Source organism: Nyctereutes procyonoides, unplaced genomic scaffold, assembly GCF_905146905.1.
Source record: "Nyctereutes procyonoides isolate TBG_1078 unplaced genomic scaffold, NYPRO_anot_genome, whole genome shotgun sequence".
Taxonomy (NCBI): Eukaryota; Metazoa; Chordata; class Mammalia; order Carnivora; family Canidae; genus Nyctereutes; species Nyctereutes procyonoides.
In genome coordinates this window covers 18,889,009-18,915,451 of record NW_026575032.1, presented here as the reverse complement: position 1 = coordinate 18,915,451, position 26,443 = coordinate 18,889,009, and the positions used below count along the sequence as shown (strand labels likewise).

Genomic DNA, 26,443 nt, shown 5'->3' with positions numbered 1-26,443 from the left:
TAAATAGTAAAATCTAGCTCAAAGATTCTCAAGCATTTTGATCTTAGTATCTTTTTTACAATCTTAAAAAATCTTGATATCCCAAAGAGTTCTTGTTTATGTGGGGTTATCTATCAATATTGATCATGCTAGGAATTAAAATAGGCATTCTTAAATAATTCACCTAAAAGTAAATCCATTTTATGTTCACATAAAAAATATTTTCATGAAAAAAAACTGTATTTTCCAAAGCAAAAATAGTTTTATGAAGATAGTGGCCCTTTTATAGATATTTGTAGATATTTTTAATGTTTGGCTTTATACAAGCCAGCTGGATTCTCATATCTGCTTTCGCAGCATTCAAACTGTTGCCATTTGTTGTGGCTGAAGTATATGGAAAAGATCCAGCCTCTCATAATTATATTATATAGCTGTAAAGGAAGAAGTATTTTAATACCCTTTTCAGATAATTGTGGATATTCTTCTTTGATATTACACTAGAACTCTGTAAGCAGTAGTTTTTTAAAGATGAGTTGCAATGAGGAACTGAAATCATATTAATGAACTTCTCACTGTTACATGAGATCTATTAGTGTGTCTTTTTTTTATTATTCAGGTATAATTAACATACAGTGTTATAATAGTTTCAGGCATTAACAATATAATGATTCAACAATTCTATACATTTCTCAGCATTCGACCGTAAGATTCCTAGAAGAAAACATAAGCAACACTTTCTTTAACAAGAGCTATAGAAACATTTTTCTAAATATTCCTCCCCTGGCAAGGAAAATAAAAGCAAATTTAAGCTACTGGGACTAAATCAAAATAAAAAGCTTCTGCAGCTAAAGAAACTGTCAACAAAACAAAAGGGCAATTTACTGAATGGGAAAAGATATTGACAAATGACATATCTGATAGTGGGTTAATATCCCAAATATATAAAGAACTTATTCAACTCAAAACCAAAAAAACAAATAATCTAACTAAAAAGGGGCAGAGGACACAAAAAGACATTTTTCCAAAACAGAAAACAAAAAAAACATCTGGATGACCAACAAACACCTGAAGAGATGTTCACCATACTAATCATCGGAGAAATACAAATCAAAACCATAATGAGATACACGTCACACCTGTCAGGATGGCTAAGGCCATTGGTCTGTCTTGCCCGTAAATGCACGTAGGCCTGACTCTGGAAAGGCATCCATTTGGTCGTTTGAAAAACATTGACTCATTGGCTTTTGCAGATCTTCTAAATGTTAACACATTTCATTATACAAGATCAAAACTCAGTTCTTTAGTATTGCTAACAAAACCTTTAAAAAGGTTTTTATGTCAATAAGTTGTTAAAACACTGTTGCCAGACACAAGTTTCACAAAATTCTAGCATTCTTTTGGATATTCAAATTCCATTGAGTTTTGAGTATCAGCATTGTTTCCCTTGAAGTATCAAAACTCAATTTGTGGTCAAGAAACACTCGATTCTGCAAATATCAGCAAAATAAGCCTGAATAATTATGTTTTTTTTGGGTATTCTTTCATGTAAAAATGGTACATGATGAAAAGAACGTACAACGTGAACAGTATTTCCCGGAGATGACCACATGGCCAGCAGCTTCTGACATGGCTCTTAATGATCCTCACCCCTAGGAAATCATGCCTTTGTGTCACTCTCTCCCCTTGAATGTGGGCTGGAGCTGATGCTTTTTGCTTTTAACAAATAGAATATGGCAAAAATGAGGAGGTGTCACTCCTGTGACTGGATTATGAAAGACTATGATTTCCATCTTGCTGGATTTGTCTCTCTGGTTCTTCTCAAATGCTTGACCCCATGGAGAGGGCGACCTGGCCAAGAACTGAGAGGTGCCCTCCGGCCAATAGCTGCAGGGAACTGAGGACCTCAGTCCAAGGACCTCAAGTAGCTGAATCCTGCTAACAACCACACGGATAAGGTTGGAAATGGATCCCTCCCCAGTTAGACCTTGATATGTTTGTGGTCCCAGGTGGCACCTTGATTGCATCCTTGTAAGAAACTGAGCCAGAAGACCCAGCTAAGCAGTACCTGAATTCTTGACCCACAGAAACCAAGATAATAAATGTGTGTTGTTTTAAGCTGCTAGGTTTTGGGGTAAACTATTCAGAAATGGATAACTAATACAACTATCTACTTCATATATAGAAGTGCTTTATAGATATGTTTAATTTTTGTCACACGGAATATTAAAGTGTATCCTTAAGTTCCAAGATTTAATGAAAAAAATAATGAATTTTTACTAATTCATCAAAGATCTTCTTAAAACCGGAATTATAGTGCATGGGGATGACGTCGACATAGTCTGCTAGTACCAGTTGGCTCTACTGCCTCAATCGGTTGTAAGCACTCAGTGATTCTGTTGCATCTGTACCATCAGCGCAAATGCCAACATAGTGAAAGAGGACACAAGCCAACACAGTAACAAAGGACAAAAGATGTTTTGGGAATTGCTTCGATTTCACAGAACTCTTGAAAAGTTCCCCAGGATCCTTCGGGACCTGGGGATCATACCTTCAGAGCTGCTGGTACAGACCATCCCAATGATCACGTGAGATGAATTGTTAACTTGCCATCTCTAGTCGATGTATTACTACACAGTAAAGTTGCTTCGGGGATGGCAATGCAAAATGCTCTTCGTCTAAAGAAGAAAAGTGGTTTTTATAAAGTTTTGAAACTCTGCCTACAGAGTACATGCACGTGATGGACTCTGCTTATCGATTCAGGACTCCTGAAGCACACCTCACTCTCGCGTTTACCACCCGTCCAGCGTTGGTTATCACTGTTACTTGCTGCTGCTCGTATCAGCATCTTGATTTCTTGATCACTAGGGAAGGTGGTGTTCATATGTTTTTGTGTATGTGTTTGTGTGGGAACGTGTTTTTGTAGGAGTTCTGTAAGAAGGAATCTAGTACAGCTTGGATAAGATTGACGACTATTTCCAAGTACCTAGTCCGTGCCTGGTTCAGCAGCACATATACTAAAACCGAAACGATACAGAGATTAGCATGGCCCCCATGCAAGGATGACATGCAAATCCAAGTACAATATTTCACTAGTATCTTATTATTACTAACATTGGTGCTGTAGTGAATAATAGTAATACTTCCTTAGGGCAAGGAATTTAGAAAATAAATATGTGTGAATCAAAAATTATGCATTATTTTCCACCAAGATAAAATCCTTGCTAGTTTTTTTTTGTGTGTGTTTTCTTTCTTTTCATGAATTTGAAATTCAAAAATTCAAATGGGTAATATTTTTTAAAATTTTAACAATATTAATGGGCAATTTGAACCCTAGAACTTGCTTTCAAACTTCTGCAGGTAGAAGTTCTCGCGCTTGCAGATAAATTAAACACCGAAGTACATTGATTTCGTTGTGAAGAATCATGATTTCACATCACAAAGGCATCGGTATTCTATTAACCAAAATGTTTTTTAAAAGTTAAAGCTTCTTCACTCTAGGTTAATTTTGTTTATGTTGTTAAACATTTTATGTAAAGTGGTAATAAAATATGTTTTTGGCCTACTTTTTACATGCTGTCCTATATATTTTATAGACTCTAAGTTCACATGCGTGCATGCATCAATATACAAATTATAAAGCAAAGGAAAGGCATAGTAAGAAGCACATCATAATTATCTTGTATTTTTAAGTGATGGAGATAACATGTTTCAAGTTCCTGAAGATTGATGTTATTTTATTAATTATGGATCCCTAGATATTAATTATGGATCCCTAGATATTACAAGGCAGTCAGCAGTGGTTTAAAATAAGGGTGATATTCCCGTATGCATCCTACTCCAGAGCATGTCATGATAGATTAACTGAGCTCAGATGTCTCCGCTGTTGATCCTTGTCACAGTGGCTGAGCTGATCCTTTGTAGCTGATTGACACGTTATGGCCAAAATTAATACGCTAGCCAGACCTCCGATAGACTGTCATGATGAAATCTCTCATTATTTTTTTCCACCTTGATTTCTACCAAAGAGTAGATACAAGTCCCTAAAAACACAATGTAAAAAAAAAATCCGAAAATAAGTAAATATTTTCTGTGGCTGGCTACTTGCTCATCTCTTTTTCACACTTACACCTATTGATTTCAAGATGAAATTAGTTTTAAAAATAAAAGTGCTCTTAAATGGTATAGAAACAGCATGTTCTTCTATCTTTCAGGGGTCAGAGAAGGGTCACCGTATATAGTTATATATACACATATTCATATAACTATATATATATATATAACTGTTTTATATTTAATGGCCAGGGATTCCTGCTATTAAAAAGCTGGGTTCTAGGCTTTTACTGTTCTCATTTATTATTTATGAAGCTCTGTCAGTGTGTATGGTATTTAATGTTCGATGAAATTGTCCCAGACAAATTCCCCTCCCTCAGGAGCCTCCACGCTGAAAACAGGAGAACGATGCAGGTGAGGAGTTGTAGGAAGGTCAGAGAGCGACTAAGGGTTGCACACTTGGCATGGATTTGCCCAGTAGGTGGACAGCGAGGGGGACTTGAAGCCCGGGAAATGATTTTGAGATTGAGAAGCCATTCAGTACAGTGAAACCAATAACTAGAAGCAAGGAAAGGCATCCGCGAGGAGATCTCACCCTTTAAGTGAGGAATCTACATCTTCACCTCCGACATTTCTTCATACGCTGGGTTCACCTGGTTTCTCAGCATCACCTTACTTACTCACCGTGTTCCAAACCAGTGGGTCTCAAACTTGAATATCATCAGAGTCCCGTGCAGGCCAGTAGGCGTTGTTAAAACCAGTTGTGATTATGGGGCCACATGTTGGTCCAAGTATCTGAATCAGCAAGTCTGGGGTCTTGAGTGTGCATTTCTAACAGGACCTCAGGAACTGGGGGTGTTCCTTGGAGCACCTCCGTCCTACACTATAACTCCAATTCCTCTTACATCTCGTCCTCTAAACCGCGGCTGAGAGTTGTCTCCAATGCTGAGCTCACACTCAGACAATTCCCCGGTTCTGTCTTTGCTTTCCTAGGCATGTCCTTCAGATTCGTGTTAGCTTTCTGACCGACCAGGTACAATCACTCTTCCTATCACTACTGCCAGCAACAAGAGACACTACAATCACTACTCTGACTACTTGGAACACCTACTATATGCAAGACAATAATCACTCTTACGTGTATTATCTCACTACATAATGCTACTAGATCATCTGTATTATCCCCACTTGCAAGGGAAGAAGTTCATTTGCAGCAAGATTAATTCACTAGCAGTGAGTATCACAGAAAGGATATGAATGAAGGTTTTGTTTTGTTTTGTTTTGTTGATCATTATTTCCTTTTATTTTATAAATTTATTTTTTATTGGTGTTCAATTTGCCAACATATAGCGTAACACCCAGCGCTCATCCCGTCAAGTGCCCCCCTCAGTGCCCGTCACCCAATCACCCCCACCCCTGCTTGCCTCCCCTTCCACCACCCCTAGTTCGTTTCCCAGAGTTAGGAGTCTCTCACCAAAACCCATGTCTTTATGCCCATCTAGTATTCAGGCCCTGCCCCCAGTCCACCTCTTTCATGCAGTCCCTCATGTGGTGCAATAGTGAGCCTTCTCCCTTCTCCCAACTGCTAATGATCTCCTTTATATTACAAAGGCCTAGGATGTGATGAGGTGGCATTAGCAATCAGTCCAGAAGGGATAGATTAATCAAGAAATGTCACTTGGATAATTAAATGCTTGTGTGACACAACACACAAGTAAGTAGCAGATGGAATAAAATCCGCAATGTAAAAGATAAAACTGAAGATTTTAAAATAAGATGTAAGATGCTAAAGTAAAATGTCACACAAGTGTAAACACAAACACCTGTCCAAATACAAAAAAAAAAAAAAGTTAAAAAAATGAGTTAAACCAAAAACCAGGGAAGTTATTTGCAGTGAATTTGAACAGTGAAGGATTAGTTAAGGAAATATATAATTAACTGTCAAATCTTCATGATTCACAAAAGAGGAAAACCAGATGGCCGATATGTTTATAAAAATATGTTTAGAATTCGGAAATAATAAGGGAAATTAATGTTGTATATCAGCACAATAGAAGTCCACACACATGAGATTAGTACGTCTGAGCATTTGCAGAGATGTGAGCCCCTGGGAATTCCTGAGGTATGCTGTTTAGCATGTGACTTATTTCAAGTGCTTTGGGAAGAAGTTTGAAACACCTACTAAAGTTGATGATGCAGGTACCTATGACTTAGCTCATTCTACTTCTAGGTAAATACTCCAAAACATGTCTTCAACAGACACACAAAGGTGTATGTGCCAGGATGTTTACCACAACGTCCTAATAATAGGAATACATCGAGAACAAGGCACATATTCTTAATAGGTCACTGGATAATTAATTTTTATATTCTATTTATATAATCCTTCAGTTAAAACCGTTAAACAAAATCCATATGCGCTATCATGGATCCTTCTCTTGAACGTAATGTAGAATATAATTAGTAAATCACAATGTGTACCAAAGTGATACTATTTTTATAAACTTAAAACACACAAATCCTATATGTTATTTGTGAATCCAAACATATGAGTTAAAGTAAATATACAAACAAGAACATATACCAATTTCGGGATGATGGTTACCTTTGGGAAAGGGGAAGGAAAAAGGGATGAAGATTGGCCTTAATTGTATATGTAATCTTTTGCTTATCATTTAGATTAACAAATCTGAACCAAATATGGCAAAGTGCTAATACTTGTTAAATTAATGTGGCAAATACTTTTTGTAAAGATTTTATTTACTTATTCACGAGAGACACAGAGAGAGGCAGAGACACAGGCAGAGGGTTTCCCTGCGGGGAGCCCGCGGTGGAACTTGATCCCAGGACCCCGGGGTCACGACCTGAGCCAAAGGCAGACGCTCGACCACGGAGCCACTCAGGCGTCCCAATGTGGCAAATACTTTGTGTTCTTGAGTCTTGCTTTTTATTTCCATACAAAATTGTATACAAGGATTGCCTTCACTACTTTCTTTCTTTCCAAAACCTATACGATGAGTATAATGGTTTGCACAACAATTTCTCAGAAAAATCAAACAAGATGTCAAAGTATTTATTACATATATGTTCTTTACATGTAGAGCTAAAAGGAGTAAGACAGGTCCTCATCCAAGGAGATGGAGAATATATAACCAGAGAAATCAAGTTAAATTACATGAAACAATTAAAGAAAGTTAAGTGCTATGATGTATAACAGCATTTCCCAAAAGATCCTTGAGATGTTAATAGATGTTTTATTAAAAAAAAAAAGGCTTCTATGGTCAAATAAGTTTGGGAATTATTTCATAAGACATTACCCTCCTAGCAATTCACAGTGCCCATTAACATACTAATGACTGGAAACTTTTGCAGCAAAGAAAATGGTTGTATTTTGACTAAGCCAGAATGTTCAAAATGTCTTTCACCAAGGAAGACTTTGTTAAAATGTTTCCTTTTTTGATCATGAAAATTTTAGAAATGAAGAGACAAAAATAACACAAGGTATAACAGTATTTTTTCAAACAAATTTTGCATATTGATGACAAAACATTTCCAAAACTAATTTTGCTGGAAACATTTTTTCTTCATTTATTCATTCACTTCATTCAACAGGTATTGTGAAATATCTAAAAGGAAATGATAGTTTCATAGTATATAGGAAATATATGCAATCCAATGTATAAGATTTCCCAGAATTAAATCATGAATGATTTCTCAGAGTAAAAGAACTCAACCCTTTAAAGTTATATTGAGCATAAATCTATCCGCAATTTTATTAAAGAATTAATTTATATGAATATTTGTAAATACTAGGTATATATCCTTGGTTCAGTATATACAGTATACAGTATTATACAGTATAATTTTGACACAACAATAAATAAAATTAAGCAAAAATCTGTTGACTTACGCTCTATTTTTCATTGCCCACGCCTAACGCACTGTTAGCCAAACTTAATATCAGAAAGGAATTTCCCTTATTTCTACCTTTGTGGCAATTTACAAATATATTAAATACGGACGTTAAATGAAAATATCAAAATTTTGAAGTAGATATGTAAGATCTAGTACTAAGAGTTAATAGTTAGCCCTTGTCCATTTGAGTGTTTCAGAAAAGCACTCTTGATTCTCATTTCAGACCACTACCATTTATACCATTTTATATTTGGTGAAATTCTGCTGCTATTTGCTTAAAGATAAAACACTTGAATCTCATTCTTTCTGAATTTTTCATTTTCTTATAATTCCTACAGCTCTTTAAAAATTGTTTTAGGACTTACGTAAGAGAATGTTTCTGCCCTTTGCAGAAACTAAATTTGTATATGATAAAATCTCATGTGAAGTATAATTCAATACCTTTAATATTATTCAGATTAATCAGGAATTCTGATTGTCCTAAGAGAAATTCACACCAATACGAAGAAAGTATGGGACGCCTGGGTGGCTCAGCAGTTGAGCATCTGCGTTTAGCTCAGGGTGTGACCCCGGGGTCCCGGGATCGAGTCCCACGTCGGGCTCCCTGCATGGAGCCTGCTTCTCCCTCTGCCTGGGTCTCTGCCTCTCTCTCTGTGTCTCATGAATAAATAAATAAAATCTTAAAAAAAATACTAAGAAAGTAATCTTTGTTTTCAGACTTATGTTGGAATCTAATGCTGGAAATGGTTTTTAAGTGGTTTCACAAAAAATTCTACATGTATTTAGTTTTCAGAGATGTGATTCTTCATCTGTTTTTGTTATTTTAGTCTTGGAAAGATAGTGACGTAAACAGTAAATGTGTATCTTCTCTAGTTTTATTGCCTTTTAATATTGAACTGAAACGTTAATGATAAATTGATTTTATGTAGAGTAAAAGGCAGGTGGAAAAGAATGATACATTATCTGCTCTGGGTGCTTCCCATAATGTTAGTACTTCAGATACTCTTCTCAGAGTAAAGTCACAATTAATAATTGTTTGAAATTTTCTGTCAGTAAAGAAAGCCCTATTTGGTTTAAATGCACTGTTAGACCTTTGCAGTATTTCAGCTAGATGTTCTTCCTAACCATCTAACTCACTTGTTTCACTATTAGTGGAAATTCTGTGACTCAATTCTGGCAGTTAACAGGACTTAATGGCAGGACGTTAACTCACTACTCACAACTGTCTGCATAATAGAACGGTATCACCAGTAGTCCACTTGGGCTATTATAAGACAGTGGAATAATCTACTGTGTTACAAGTAAATTAGAGTTATTTTTTTTAATTTTTAAAAAAGATTTATTTATTTATGATAGAGAGAGAGAGAGAGGCAGAGACACAGGAGGAGGGAGAAGCAGGCTCCATGCAGGGAGCCCGACATGGGACTCGATCCTGGGACCCCAGGATCACGCTCTGGGCCGAAGGCAGGCACTTAAACCGCTGAGCCACCCAGGGATCCCCATAAATTAGAGCTATATACACATTATGAAGATAAGCATGTAACATTTATTTTTGTAAACAATTTCTCAGATGAGGACATTTTTCAGATGGACCTTCATTGTTTTTATAGGTGCAACTATGGACATGTATGTCTTCGAGTATTAATTATCTAAAATTGTGTCATTATCAAAGTGTTCATCCCTTCCGGTTACCCCTAGCAATTTTGCCATATCTGTATGTTGGTCTTTTTTTTTTAAGATTTTATTTATTTATTTATGAGAGAGAGAGAGAGAGAGAGGCAGAGACACAGGCAGAGGAAGAAGCAGGCTCCATGCAGGGAGCCTGACATGGGACTCAATCCCGGGAACCCCAGGATCACACCCTGGGCCGAAGGCAGGTGCTTAAACCGCTGAGCCACCCAGGCTGCCCTATATGTTGGTCTTCCCTGAAAACTAGGTGTGTAGTATCAGGTTTGAAGGAAAGGTAAATCTTGTATAAAAGAACATCAGAATGAAGAATATTTTAGTTATCTATTGCTACATAGCAAATTACCCCCCCGACACACACACACACACACACACACACATCTTTGTGACTTATACCAGCAAGCACTTATTATCTCATATAGTTTCTGTGTATCTAAAATTTAGTAGTAGCTTAGCTGAGTGTTTCTGGCTTGAGGTCTTTCATGAGGAAACAGTCAAGATGTTACTTGGGGTTGCATTCATCTGAAGGCTTGATTGGGGTGTGAAGATCTGCTTTCAAGATGGCTTAATCCATGACTGGCAGGTGTGGATGACTTTTGGTAGGAGGCCTCAGTTCCTCATCATGGGGCTAACCCTTTGAGTGCCCTCTTTACACTGCAGCTGGTTTCCCTCCGAGTGAGTGATAAAGAACAAGGCAGAGGTCAAATGGCTCATATGAACTAAGCTTGGAAATCACATACTATTGTTTCTATAATACCTTATTGGATATCCAGGTATCCAATGTGGGGGACAACTATGTACGTGTGTGAATATCAGAAAATGATGGTTCTTGGAGGAGACCACCTTAGAAGCTGGCTTCTATAGGTAAGGAGGAAAAGAAATAGCAGCATAATCTGAATTAAACACTATACCTTGACTTTGTTTCAGGACAATGAAGATCTCAATCACTTATAATAATTTCTACTGATTTCTGCAAGGTGAAGTAGCACAAGATATGTGGTATTGCTGTCTGTATATATGGATCACATTCATTCATGTCAATAATTTTGAAATCTAGGTCACACAGAAAGTTGTCATTTTATGGTGGGGCAGCTCTAGTGTCATACATCAAGAAGGTGTAGAGCTAGAATTAGAAAAGTAAGATCCAGGGTTCTTGTCTTTTAACCTTTGGTCATGGGCATTGCTTCTGGCCAGTCCAGAGGTACCTCGAGAGATTCTCGGTCTACTTATTGCTGAAACAGGTCAATATGAAGCATCCATCTCCAGCCATTGTTCTATGAAACTGTAATTCAGAGAGATGTCAATTTTTTGCATCTATTCCACTGGTAGATGTATATGCTCATAGGTTTTAAGACTTTTGTGACACATTTTGATGATGAAACAATGAGGTTTGTAAGCAAAGACAGTGTGTAATTCACCTCCGCACGCATTTAACTTTGCAAACATCAAGGCATAGTAAAAGGAAATGCATCATTCTAGGCAAGCAGCTGAATCATAGCTGTACAGCCTGACTTTTAGCATGAAAACCAGGAGTGGAACAGTGAAGAGTTATGAGCACTATAAAGGCAGATGAAGGAAGAACAGTGGGAGGATAACCATAGTTTTGGAATTATGGCTCAAGATGTTGTTCTTACATCCCTTTCAATGGAAATAATTTCCATTCTCGGCACAGGGTGAGCTGTTAAAGTAAATGTCAAGATCAACTTGAGATATTTTGAATAAGAGATGTTAAGGTCAGTTCAGATGCTCACTGTCTTTGAGACCAAGACATGTTCACAAACATGCATTGTTTCTGATGAATGGCTAATTGGATTGAAGGGGAAACAAGGATGCACCTGGTATCTTTCTGCATCATGGGATCACATTTCCTGGATATATTTTACTACCTGGTTCCAGGAACTCTCAACCTCAAGTATTATCAGCTGCAAAACATCAGATATTTTTATACTTAATTATGCTAAGTGTCTGATTTATGACACCGGAGTCAAGGCTTCAAGTAAGGTCATTCACCTCAAAGAGATCAACACCCTTCATGGATAGATCTGCTTCTGCATTGCTGCTTGACACTCAGGATACTTTAGTAGACCCATTGACTATTATCAGAATTAAAAAAAAATGTTTTCTATTTGTAGGCCTCAATTCCTGGCCTCTTATAAAAATCAAAAAAGCTGAAAAAATAATTTTCATATAGACTTGTAGTAGGAGTAATGGAGCTCTCTTTGAAAATTCTAGAATTTATTTGCTGGGTCTGTTGTGCAGAAGGTGGAAAGAGGGGATAGTGAGGCTTATGCTGCATTCATTTTTTTTTTTTTTTTTGGTCTGGTCATGTAAACTAGGTGAAAAGATGAATCTCTGATGAATCAAATTCCTGATTTGAGGAAAGTTTAGCAACAAGCCTATTTACAAAGATGTGGTCAAGATTTAGGGAAAATAACAAATATGGTTTAGGGCCCTCGCAACTGTGTAATAGCAGAGAACTATTGTTATCTTTAGGGTTTTAGGGGCAGGGGACGGGAAAAGTAGCAGAATCCAGAGTGAAGTGAGTCATTTGAAGTGCTGTGGTTTCAACAGAGGGATGCAGCTGACCAGTAGTGACCTGACTGGGAGGAACCAGGAAAATAAATATGCTGTCCTCCCTCTCCTGCCGACCTCTAACCTCTAGTACTAAACCCAGCTGGAAGCCCGTCCGTGCGGCTCGTATAGGTCAGGTTCTGGAGCACAGAGCAAGACAGAAAACTGTGGAGTGTGGATTTGGAGGGGCAAAGGGAAGATATCAAGCATGAAGGCATACTTTTAATTAGCAGAATTCAAATAAAAATACATGCTCTCATTCCTGACCTCACTGAAACTAGAAATTAAAACATTATGTGGTCACCCCTAGAATGTGATTGCCTGAGTTTGAATCCTAGCTCCAACACTGACCTCTGGCAGATGACTTGCTCTCTCTAGGCTTCGACATTAAAGAGATAATCATGGTGCCAAGCCCATAGGTGGTTGTGAGGAATAAATGAGTGTGAATATATAAGCACACAGACCAGTGCCTAGCATACAGTTGGCATTATATGACTTTGCTATTATTATTGATTTAAGTCCCACACAGCATCACATAGTTGTATTGCTCCTTTTAGGGACAAATCATGTATATTGGGGTAACTTGGATTCCTTGGGTTTTCCAGTATTCTTTAGTGTTTGGCTATAACCTAAGATTAAATATGTAGGTTGCAGTAATTAAATGGAAATCCTTAACGGCCCCACTTCTAACTGAAGTAGGCAGGAAACATTTCCCTGAATATTCTCATAACAACCAGGAAGTGTGGTGAATTTCTTTACTCCAGAAGATGACTAACTGGGTTGGTACCATGTGAATTAAATATGTGATGGAAAAATTTAGTCAAATGCTCCAGCTTCCTCCACTAAATGAATCCCTTTAGGAAGCATTTCAGATGTGCTCTTTGCACAGAATGGTAGAGATAAAAATAAATCTTTGACTTGGAACAGTGCCTTTTCTTGAGATTTATTATCTAATTAAACAATTTCACAATAAAAAAAAAGCATTTACATTTTCATAGGAACCAAGAAACAGCAGTAATAATATTAGCAACTAGCACTTGTCAATCCCACTAGAGTTTACAAAGGGTCTTCACATTTACTGGCTCAATGGTTTTCAAGCTTTTGTTCAGCCATTGAACCCTTTGGTTGTCACGTGCTTGTAGACGCGTGTATCACAGGACAATGGAGCGTTCTGATTCAAGCCCACATGATTCACGCCCCCACTTGTCCCCACCCAGAGGTAATTCCTATTGACGGGTGCTGGGTTTCTGGGGAGGACAGTGTGAAAGCTACTTTGTCAGTTTTGTTCTTAGTCCCTTCCCTTTCTTGGGTGCAGGCCTCCGCCTTTTGGAGTCCTGTTCTGCACATGGAGCGTTGGGCCTCAGACTGTCTTCCCTGAAAATATTCGTGTTCAAGTAGAGGGAATTCTCACCTCGTGAGGACTTTGGGAACAGAAGGAAAAAATGAGAATTAAGAAGACCCAGAGCATTTCTTTTACATGCCCCACTGCGATTGCTTGAAACCTGACATCACATCTGTGACCAAGAGTTAGCCGAGTTTGGGATTTTACCTTCCCCAAATCCCACGGTATATAATCCATCCAAGTAAGAATTGATGGATTGTCCTCCTTAGTCAGCAGAACATACGCAGTCTCCTAAGCAATGAACTTGCAGGAGGCGATCGAAGGCAAACTAAATTAAGCCTTGTTTTAGCTACTACTAAGCTATTTATGCACACAATGTTTAAAATAATCTCAAGGTGTACGTGTATGTGTGCGCGTATGCTCTCTCCCCTGCTCCCCCAATCTTTTTCAATCTCTCTCCTCTCTTCCCCCCTCTCTGAAGACTTGTTTTGTCAGGCTCTAACTTGAGTTCTGTGCACCATCTCTTTTAAAATTCACATTATTTTAAAATATAAATTAAAATTTGCATTATTATTTTATTTTTTTAAAATATTATTTATTTTAAAATTCACATTTTTATTACTATTGGGATAAGGACATTGTGGCTGGCCTAAGTACCTTAGGTAAAGTCTTAACTGTTGGAATCTGCCCCTAGTCCATGCTCTTAACTGCAATACTAAGCCACTTGCACAAGCTGGCACATTTCAGCTCCAAAACTGACAACAATAATAGCAACGCAAATTTGGAATGTCAATAATCATGGGAAATCCATGTTAAAAATAAAGAAAAGCACAAAGTTTAATTCTATCATATGTTCTTTGCTCAGAAATTGGAGAGGAATTTGATTATATCAGTTTTCTTGTGATTGGTGTGATGTCAAAAAAGTCGTCGGTCTCTAAGTGGCTTCTGAGGAAAGGATGTGAACTGACTCAACGGAAACCACATGAGGACTGGCAAGGAGGGGGCATCTTCAAGGCGTGCTCACTTTTTGCCTGTACCTTTATGAAAATCTGTTCCAGGTAACTCAGAATTTCCTGGAAGGAAGCATTATTCCACTCCGCTTGTAGCTGGATATGTTTGAGTTTCACATGGGTGATCCTTGCTTGTCATTCAAATCTCAGACCAGATGTTATCTACTTGGAGATGAGTATCTTTCTGAGCAGCCTCCCCCCACCCGCCAACCAGCTCCCTATCTGGTGTCGGAATCCCAGGACTGTTAAAACGAGAATCGCTCCTTGAAATTATCTTGCTTATTTATTTATTCTTTTAATTAACAAGTCTGTATGTTTTCACCAGAATATAAACTCCACAGGGCAGGAATCTTTGTTCATTTCTGTGTCCTCGGAATGTAGAATATCATCTGGTACATATAAGGCAGCGTGTAAATATTTGCTTAGTGAATTAATATTCTGAAGTTCTTGAGGTTTGCTCAGTAATATTAACAATTTTCAGCCAAATACCATTTCAAATGAGATTGATAAAGAGTTCTTAATGGCATTTTAAATCCTTAAAAATATAATGTAAAGAAAATTAAAAAGCTGCACAAATAGAATAAAATATAGAATTTTAAATTCAATATGACTTTAACTGTAAAGGTTTGAAAGAGAAAAACCTGTAAAGATGTCAAAATATTAAATACGGCTGCTATAGTGATGAGTTACGAGTAATTTTCTCTCGTACTTACAAAACAGTGTGATGAGCACAAATTACTCTTATATGGAAAATCTAACCAAGAACTGAAAAAAAAATTGTAAATGGATCGACAATATTTTCCAAAGCTACAGTTTTGTTTTCAGAAATATTTTCAAATTAGGTATATTAGAGAATAATTGTGACAATAATTGTGACAATAATCATGATGATTAAAATGAGAGTAAGAAAGCGAGAAAGAAACAAATTTGGGGGAGCTAGAAATGTGAGAGTCATCTACTCTCTCTCTCTATATATATATTTTTTTTGCATAAACCTGCACAAGTTTAACTAGTAATATTTATAATAGTCTTTTCTTGGTCTTTTAAAAGAAGAGACCTAAAGAACATTATAAAATGTCAATCATGATCTGAAAATGTGTTACACAGACAAAGGGTAATTCACTTGGAAGTTCGTGTACTGCTGATGTCTAACAATCTCTTGGGTTTATGGTGGCCGTGAAGGAGGGATAAAGAATCTTTAGCCTGACTTGCAAGTCATCCAGGTACATCAATCCAGGTACATCAATGAGAGCAGGAGCCACATCTTTTCAGACGCCTTGTATCTCCAGGGCCTAGTGTGGTGCTGCAAGGGGTTCGACTACTTTTTAATACGTGAATATATATTACATGCTATTTTTTTTACAAGATTTAATAGACGGAGCCAAGTTATTTCTTCTGTTCTATTATTATATTCCTGTATAATAATATTTCATATTTTTGTTCTGTATTTGAGGAGAAAAGTTGCCTGCCCAGTGACTGAATCTTGTGTTTTTCACTCAGAGTCCATTGAAATAGGAGTATTTATGTTCACACTTCAGGGCATTATAAATGGCTACGTCAAGTCAAATCGCATCAACTTAAATACACGCGTATAGGAATGATCGGAATGTTTTCCTGGAGTCCTATAAGGAAAGCATAAAACTGCAAAAATCTACTTCAGTAGTGGCTTTAAGTCTCATTCTAAATGTTCTAGTTGGGAGGTAGAGAGATAATTCTTCCTTCTACTCTAATTATATTTTTAATCATGAAAATATATCCACATATTCCTTCTAGCTCTATGCTGTAGTGGCAATTGTTATTAAACCATCTCTTTAAAGCATCAGTTCTTAACCTGGGCTGCATATTGGAATCACCTGAGGGGCATTAAAAATGACCAACGCCTAAAAAAAAAAAGAAAATTTTTTAATTAAAAAAAAAAAAAAAAGACCAACGCCTCCTTCCCAGCCTAGATATTTTGATTTAACTTATCTGGGGGTAGCCTGGGGGTACTGAAGTGTTTAAAAACTCAGAGATAATTTGAATGTGCGACCAAGGTTGAGAGCCACTGATTTATACTGTTAACAACATTTTCTTATTTAGACAATGCTATTGTTTTCCAAACCAACCAGCTGACTCATAAGCCCCAGACCTGCAACTGGTACTAACTTATTTACAGAAGTCCTTCCAAACAATGTGTATAAATGGTTTCTAGGTGATAAAACATTTTCCCTTTTAGACAGTATGTCAAACAGGTCATTTGTCCCCATGTTAAGGTTATTACCAAGGTTATTTCTGTACCGTTTTTAATAATTTCTTTTGTGTTCCTAGCGTCATGTCCTGATCCGTACTTCATTGGGATTATTCCTTAATGTTTCCCTTTTCACAAGTACATTGGAGAGGACTACACTTTGAAGATTTGATCCTTTGGCTAAAAATTTTAGGATGGAATTGAAAGATGAACTTATGAGAAAGTTAAAGTAGGAATAGTATATTGAACTAACCAAAATGTACCCTCTGGAACTCATAAAGAGGGAAGAAATTTGAAAATTTTAATACAGCTCTGCTTTATGTGAGACTAGAAAATGAAACAAGATATTCTTCATTTCCCAAGATCTCAGAAACCCAAGTCATATTCAATTTGGAACTGACAAGTCTATTTAAAGGATAAATTAGTTTAGAAAATTTGGGGGAAGATATCCACTGTTTTTAAACTCAGTTTCCTGTAGTTTGGTGGCTTAAAAACATTCTTTATATATTGATTTAGTAGTATAGTGTTGAGTAGAGACTTAAGGGATTTTATGCTTTTACTTCTTATGTATTAGTGCATTTTTAAATTTAAAATGAGGCTCTTGAGGAAACTCAGATAATCTTTAGTGTATGGCCAAGAAGGCATAAGACAAATAAAAATAATAGAAGGCCTAAATGTGAGACAAATAAAAATAAGGCAAAATATCTAAAGTCTTTACTCTGAGTGCAGTTGATAAGGATGGGATACATTGCAAAATAAGCCAAATTAAGTTACATAGAAACATTTAAAGCCAATTTGCCCTGATACGGGTTTTCTAGCTGTGTGCAAAGGGGAGAAGGGAAGGTGTTTAATTTTTTTTGTGTGTGTGTGTGTTTGCCAGATAAAGGGAAGTCCATGTGTCACAAGTGAATGAGCTATATGCTTGTTCTTTCTTATTGCTACAATAACTTCTCTTCGAGTAAATGAACAAGGAATCAGGTAACCTGTTTGAGGTAACTTGCCAGCTAGGAGAGCAGCTGAAAACTTAGCATTTCTCCAAAGGGGCGATGGGCTAACTGAAGGCCAGTCTTTTGTCAGCAAGACAGTGATAGGTGGTGGCAGCCTGTGCTGGATTAATCGTAGTTATTACCTCGTACCTAAACTGGCTGAGATGAACCTCCAAAGGAGATAACACAGAGTGGCGGTTCATTAGCCCACGTAGACTAATTAAACATCTAATTAGATTCTTACTGGGAAATACCTTCATGTGATTATGAGTCCAGAGTGACTCAGCAAGCCCACAAATTGGATTATCTGGATCTTAAACTCTCATAAAAATAATGGTGTTCCAAGAGTTAGCTTGTTCTCAAAATAGTAAGTGATGAACTTAGGAGTTAATTAGATGTCACTTATTTCCTCATTTATTTATTAAGTAGTCAATTCTGGGATCCCTATTTTCCTTCTTTATTGCAATTTCAAAATCATTATCACACTGAGAGCTTACTTTAAGTCAGACGCCATGCTAAGCAGGGAACGGGCGTCATATTGCTGCATCTTTTACGACTGTCCCATGAGGGAGGGGTCCTGAGTCTTCTTCGACAGCCGTGAGAGAGCTGAACCTGAGAGGTGACTACCTGGTTCACATTAGGCCACCCTTAGGATAGACCCTGGGCACCGACAACAGGTAGACCGTGTGCTACACCGATGCACAATGCAGACTCATTTTGGTACTAGCTTAATAGTTCAATATTCTTCTAATTTTATTGGTTCTGCTCGTGTTCCTCAATGATATTATCTTCAAGAGCTATTTTTAAAAGACATTATTTGTTTATTTATTTGACAGAGAGCAAGGGGCAGAGGGAGAGCGAGAGAGCCGAGCATAGAGACCAGCAAGGGGCTCAACCTCAGAACCCTGAGACCATAGCTTATGCCCAAATCAAGAGTCCGTCGCTTACCCAGCTGAGCCACCCCGGCAGCCCAAGAGCTGTTTATAGTCATTACTTAATTTAGTTGCCTACTTTTGCTATTTTTGGGAACCATAGCCTAACAATCTGGTGCAGGTTGTTGGCACAGCCTAATCTCTTTGGCCAGGCTGAGACCTAGAGAAGAGTCCTCTTAGGATCCTGATTGTTTACCGCAGGATTCCTCACCCGCGTATCATTTACATTTACACTAAAGTATTCTTTGTTGTGAGGGACTCCCCTGTACACTGTAAAATGTGTAACAGCATCCCTGACCTCTCCACCCGCAACATGCCAATAGCAAACGTCCCTTTTCCCTGTCCCTAGTTCTGACGACCAAGAACGTCTCCAGACTTTACCCAATGGTTCCTTCGGGCAAAATTACTCTTGGTTGGGAACCATGGTTTACAGAGTCAAGAAATGGTATTAAATATTTGTGTACTAACCATAGCTATTACAACTACTGTGTTATGGTTGAAGTTCTACATACTGGTTGACAAAGAAAAATTGCATTGGGCAGAATTAGACAAGGAAGAGTAGCATCGAGACTGTTGTAATAGGGAAGAAATATTGAACTCATTCATTTGGAGAATATAAAAAATAGTGACAGGGAATAAAGGGGAAAGGAGAGAAAATGAGTGGGAAATATCAGAGAGGGAGACAGAACATGAGAGACTCCTGACTCTGGGAAACCAATTAGGGGTGGTGGAAGGGGAGGAGGGCAGGGGGTGGGGGTGACTGGGTGGTGGGCACTGAGGGGGGCCCTTGATGGGATGAGCACTGGGTGTTATTCTATATGTTTGCAAATTGAACACCAATAAAAAATAAATTTATATATATATATATATATATGAAAGAAACAAGAGGGAGAAGAGTTTTAGACACTACGGAAAGCGAGGAGGAAAGTACTGGAAGACCTTAGTGGGGAGCTTGGTCCCTGGGCCATGTGATTGGGCCATCTGTGTTTGCTAATTGATGTCGGTGGAAGTTGGACTCCCACCCACCCCAGAGACTGCGAGATAGGGGTAACTATCATTCCTGATAATTACATTTCAGAATAATGGCCCATGGGTCCTTGAGAAAGATAGTCCTGGGTTGTAAAACCTGCAAGAGGCTGGGAGGAGATTTACATATCAAAGGAGTCAAAAAAAATAATTTGCAATTGCGAATTTTTAAAAGTAAATGCTCTAAGACCAAAGAGGCTGGGAGGTGGGGCTTAGGGTCAGAAAGAAACCTGTCTGAAGTTCAGTCAAGCTGATGAGAATGGTAAACCCATCCTGGTGAGAGTTACAATAATGCTTTTATATTTAGGGTGCATTTAGGACATGTCATTTTTAAGTCCGAGGTTGGGTTGGGATTTATGCAGCCGTCGCGTTCTCTCAGTAAAAATGCCTGTGGAAGGGTCTGGAGTTCCACGGCCTGCTTATTGCCCTCAGCTTACACCTACCCAAGTTTCCATTATCTTCCTTTTATGGAACTAACACTCACAACCAGAGTCTCATCAGCTCTGAGTGTAAGCTGCCTTTGCTCTCAGCAGATGATGAGCATCCATTTTCCAAACGGAGATCCATTTTAAACGGTTTTAAACACTGCAGGTTAAAGGAATAGGGCAGGTGCTATCTTCTTTATTTTTCATTTCTGAAGCTTGGCACGTAGTAGGAGCTTAATAGTTGCTTGCTTCATACATGGACGACACCTGGGTCTCTATTTTCATGGGTGTTCAGCTGTGTCAAAGTTAGCTTGACTCTTACCTGAGAAGTCCTCAGAAAAGCAGAAACAGTGTCCTGCTTCCCGGGGGGAGGTTTTCGGGATTTAACCTCTAGAGGTGCTGGGACACAACAGGTAGACCAAGGTCCTGGATTCTGTGACTGATTTCAATGATTGATTCAACTCCACGCAATTTAACCAGCTGGTACTGATCACTTAACAGGAGCAAGATACTGTGCTAAGCACTGGGAATTAAAAGGCAAGGCGCCACGCCCTTCCTTAAGGGGTTCGCCATTGCAGAGGAGCCTGACCATACTCTTGGATGCCATATTGAATCATATTTCCAGGGAGTTTAAGGCCATGGGAACACAGAAGAAAATAATTTATCCGGTGACATCATGAAAGGCATGGAAACAAGGAAGGCAAGACCAGAACGCTGAGCAGAATTTTGAGCAACAAATCCGAACAATGTTGGAAAAAGCAGAGAAGTAATGGTTTCTAATGCCGCCAGGCAATGAGGCATAATCATGAAATAGCCTGACTCTGTCTCTTGCCACTGCCCTCAATGGACCTCATTGAATCCCCTTTCTCTGTCACTGGGCCGTATCTCAGGAAGATCCCAGATCTTTCCAGGAAGAATGTCCTTGGGTATTGAAACTGAGTTTTCTGATATTAAAATACAGTACAATCACATATCCTAACTTTCACCTCTAATTCAATGTAAGGCTTCTCCCATCTTCCCCGCTCAGTCCCGACACAAGGATTCCCCAGACCCCCAGTGGGCAAGGGAGGAGGGCGTTATCGATTTTTTCACTCTTTCCCCATTTTGCTCTTACAATTCTTTTTTTTCCCCAAAACTCTGCAGCTGGGGGTTGTCCGTGGTTGGGATACGGGTAGGAACTGGAGGTAAAGGGACAGTTGTAAACATTATAGGTCTTAGAATCTGACACAGTTGCCCTGTGGTTCGGATGCCCAACCGCTGTCTCTTTCTGTGATAGGATGTTTCCTGAACATATCTGGATATGGGAAGGTGAAAAGCCCAAGCCTGCTTTTTTCTAGGCTAAGACATTTTCTAAAAGGCTCCACCACCTTATCAGCTTTAGATGGACTGGGGATAGGTGACACAGAAGGAAGAGAAGGACATGTTTAGGTTAATCCCAGCAAGTCTGGGTAGGGGTGTCTAGCAACTCTCTCTGGAATGTGTGAAGAACATTGATCACCTGCTGTCTTCAATTTTAGGACGTCAGCCAAGACTGTATGGCAACTGAAACTTCCTATTAAATGTCTAGCTACATTTAAATTTGTAGAATATTTGCTGCTTATAGAGTACTAATATATAGTGATGGCAGCAAACCTGAGTTAGAAAGAGCCCGGGAACTGGAAATAGACTTACCGAACATCAAATCAAACTTTTGACACTCATCTAAACTATGGGAATATTAGTTCCTTTATCTGCAAAATGGGGGAAATAGAATGTAATTTTCGGTTTTGCTGTGTAGCGCGTAGTGCCTGGCATCTAGTAGGTTATCAAAAAATGTGAGTCAACATGTGCACTCTCTGATCCAAATAGCAACTCTTTGAGTGAGTATTATAGGAATCGTTTGGCAAACAAACAGAACGTCTGGGCACAGGAAAATTGTTCTACTTAGGTGAAGGATTGATTTTGAGGATCTTGATACCACATTAAGCGATTTTTAGCTTTCTATCCCCAATCAAAACATAGGAAGGAGAATTTAAAATATAACAGGACAGTTTCAAATCACTCACTCACGAACCTCAAAATCATCTTACTTTCCACCTGTCCTCCTTTTCTCCAGCTGGAACTGAAATTTCATTGATTTGCAGTAACTATAATAAAAATTTACATTAATAGCCAATATTTATTGAGCACTTAATATGTGCCAGGCACTGTGCTAAAAAGTTTAATTCCATAGTTGCATTTTATCCTCACAACCTTACTTCATGGATAGGGAAAGTTTGAGTCTGGAAAAGTGAACGATGCAATGGAATTCCTACCTCCAGTTAGTGACAAGTCAGGACGTGAACTCTGGTTGTCCATTCCCCGCCCCCCGCCCCCGTTATTTCTTAAACATACCCACAGAAAATTTCCTTAGTCACTAAGGAAAGAGGTTTAGAGACAAGAGAGTGACCACCATTTGTAATTTTTATTTATTTATTTATTTTTTATTTTTTTACCATTTGTAATTTTAAAAAATTACATTCACATATGTAACTCCTCATATTTGTATACTTTCCCATTTTTAGTAGTCTTTTTTCTATTTTGTTTTCTTTTTTGCCTGATTTTTTTTTCTTGTTCTCCTTCATTTTCAATACCAATCACCACACAAACCACCTGCAAAGTGTGGAAATTCTTGGTGACATCCTAATATTTATCCTTCCAAGCTTCCATTTTATAGGACTGTATAATGATATAAATATTTTTATGTGATTTATAAGCATTTTATATGTGTATCTGTAACCCCTTATATTGCAATTAACAAAGCATAAAAAAATGAGTTTTACAGATTTTTCTGTTCCTTCCTTTTCTGATTCAACAGAAGAGTGGAACAGGTGTAGGGGAGGAAAAACCTTTTCCACTCCCCATTTGAGTTAGGTTTATTGGCAGAGTTCCTCTAAATTACACTGAAAATTACAATAGCAAACCAGTTTATTAACACATGCAGCATGCTTCATGCAAGAAAAGTCTCTGATGAATAACTCAAAGGGGTGTTAGACTTGGGCTTTTGTACATCTTAGCAAAAAAATAATTGTAGAAAAGTGACAAGACAAAGGAAAAGGACGTTGGGCTTCCAGGGGGAGCAAACTGAGAGGACGTAAATACACATGAAACTAATGGGAAGTGAGGCTAATTAGTAAGATTGGCTTGTGTGGATTCTTTCTCGGCGTCGTCTCCTCTCCAGTGAAAACCTTATCATCCCCTTCTCGGTCCAGGACATGGGGGAGAAAGCATCTTCGCAGAAGGAATTTATGTTCTGATTTCACGTAGGTGAGGGGGATGGTGAGAGCTTTTCTTCTTGCACCTGATTCCTCTCAATGACCGTCCGTTCAAAATAATCATTATCATAAACCACATCTTCTCTGTCCATCATCTTTCGATGGGCACTGAGGCTCCTTCCACAGTTTGGCTATTGTGGACATTGCTGCTATATGTTGGCAAATTGAACACCAATAAAAAAATAAATTTATTAAAACAAAAAAAAACTAGGAAAAAAAAACAAAATAATCATTATCAAAGTGGTGTATTTTGGGGAGATGTATTCTGCTTCCCTTCAAAGAAAATACTTTTAGACCAACTGGCAAATCTCTAATTCTCTCTCTTTAATGGCTGCATAAAATTCTACTATAAGATACATTATCATTCATTCAGTCGTTCCTCTGTGTATGGGCATTCATGTAATAAAGGTCTTTCTTTTTGTGTCTATTTTTGGTGAAAATGAGAAGAGCAATAATCATCCTTTACATAAGTGTTAATGAACTGGGGCTTTCATTCTATGGAGTATATTCCCAGAAGTGGGATTTCTTGGTAGAAAAGTTAATGTATTTATAATCCTAATAGATGTTGCTATATTGCTTTTCCAAAAAGCTATAACTCTTCACATTCCCAGGCACGCAGCAGAGTGCCTTTTCCTCCTATATCTCTATTATTTGGTGTCACAGATCTTTTTAATTTTTGGAAGCCTAATAAGTGTGAAGAGATATGTCATGGTGTTTATTTGCATTTCCCCCAAGCATTGGTAAATTTAAATATCTGTCCTCAGTGAACTGTCCTTTCAGTCTTTTGTCCACATTTTTATTGAGCTGTTCTACCTTTTTAAAGGTAGATTAAATTTAAATTTAATTTTAATATTTTTAATAATTTTGAATATTATAGATAATTAACCTTTCATCTACCATCTGCTTGGCCAATAGGTTTTTTTCTATCATTTGTTTATTGACTTGTTTACCTCAGAAAATGTTTTCACATAATCACATATGTATAACTTGTGGGCTTCCGGTTTTGTCTAGATTTTCCTATCCCTTGACCACATATGCTACCTTTTAATTTATTGTTGTGATTAAGTCTATATTTAATCTGGAATTTGTTTTTTACATGTGGCATAAAATGGGAATAAATTGTTTATTTTTAGATAGCTCATTGTGCCAACATAGTTTTTTTTCCTAATCCATTCTTTCTTTACTGATCACATACAGTCGGATCCAGTTCCAGCTCTCTTTGATAACATTGATCTATTTATTTCTATGCCAGGACATAAAGATCGTGGTAATAATACAATGGCTTTATCTTAAGTTCTTGAGAACCTCTTTGTTGTTCTTCTGTTACATGATTTCAGTAACTGTTGTTGGACACTATTCCTCCTCTAAATCCCAAATTATTTTATTCAATTTTGTTTAAAGCATTGTAGGGATTCTTTCTGGAATTCTGTTAAATGTATGTGCTAACTTTTGGGAAAATTTTTATTTTTATGACACTATGTCTTTCCCCCTAAGGACCTTCCTGTTTGGTTCAGATCTTGTTTAATGATTTTTAATTCAATTTTATGGGTTTTTTTTTCCATATATGTCTCATTCCATTTGTATTAAATTACTTGTATGTTTAGAAGTATTATGAATGGTATATTTTTCTCATTTCATTTTTAATTTTATTCTAGAGAATATAAAGGCTAGCAGCTATTTCTTATATATTGTTTCAAACTACCCTACTGTTTTCTCCCATTATTATTAATTTTTTACTTTCACTTTCTGAGCGCTCATAATCGGACCCAAGTATTTCAGCCCACGTACTACTACTCCTTGCTTGACTCATCTTCGCTCATCTTGTAATTTCTGATCTGATTGTTTGGTAGAGTGTTTTTCCAACTGTTTTCTTCCTATACCGTCTGTGGTGATATTCTCTATCTTATTGCCTGTTCTCAAACACTGTCTTTTCACCCTGATGGGTGATAGATATTTTGACTGGTGAGAGAATTCTAGTGTTGCCGGGCTTGTCGGTCAATTAGTTGTAAATTTTAATTCACCGTCCAGAGGTTCATAGGAGAAATCTCATTCTAGTCTGGTTTTCCTATTTTCCATCTGAATATATTTCTTGTTTGTTTGTTTTGATCTGCACTTTGTAATATGACTCTTGGTCTTTCAAGCCATGATTTTGTTGCCTGGTGGTGATAATCCACTCCATGTCTTTTAATGAAATCTTCATTCTGGAAACCAAGCTTTTTATCCTCGTTTTTTATTACACGAGTAAATGCACACAGGCTTATATGAGCTGAACTAAATTTTATTCAAATATTCACTTGGATTTTTTCCAGAATATTTTCTATTTTTCTGGGCAGGTTTTCTGATTACTCTAATATCCCTCTTATCCCTGGTTATGATCATCCAAATGGATGCTAAGTTTTTTGTTTTTTGTTTTTTTTTTGTTGTTGTTGTTGTTGTTAATTCATCATTGTGGCTGGGGTCTTGCTATTGGGATATTTTGCATGAGGCGGAAGGTACTGCAATTTCTGCATCTATGGGCCTATGATATAGGAGCCAATAGCTAAGTGTCCCAATGAATTATTGGACTTTAGCAAACAGATTGGTCAATGTGATTAGGCCACCTGGATTTACTAATTGGTGCTTATTAAAGTTAGGCTCCTGCCCTCCTACAAAGACTGGAAAATAGGAACACTACTTTTTTTTTTTTTAAAGATTGTAGTTAAAAAAGAAAAACAAATATATGAGATCATGAGATCTACCCTCTTAAAATTTGAATGTACAATAGTGTATTGTTAACTTTAAGTACAATATCGTATGGCAGGTGTTTAGAACTTTTTTATCTTGCATGACTAAACCCAATTCCCACTGAACAGTGACTCCTCATTTTCTGCTTATGGTCAATCATGATTCTACTTACTACTTCTATGAGTTTCCCTGCTTTTGATACCTTGTATGAGCGAAATCAACAGTACTTGTCCTTCTATGACTGGCTTATTTCATTTAGTTAGTGTGATGTCTTCAA

At 37.6% G+C, this 26,443-nt stretch overlaps 1 non-coding gene across 1 annotated transcript; it reads left to right on the top strand.

Annotated features, from left to right (window-relative positions):
- Positions 1-2,969: 2,969 nt before the first annotated feature.
- On the top strand, positions 2,970-3,073 carry LOC129504444 (U6 spliceosomal RNA). The gene has a single exon (XR_008663363.1). It is a non-coding gene; the product is annotated as a U6 spliceosomal RNA (small nuclear RNA).
- The last annotated feature ends 23,370 nt before the right edge of the window (positions 3,074-26,443 follow it).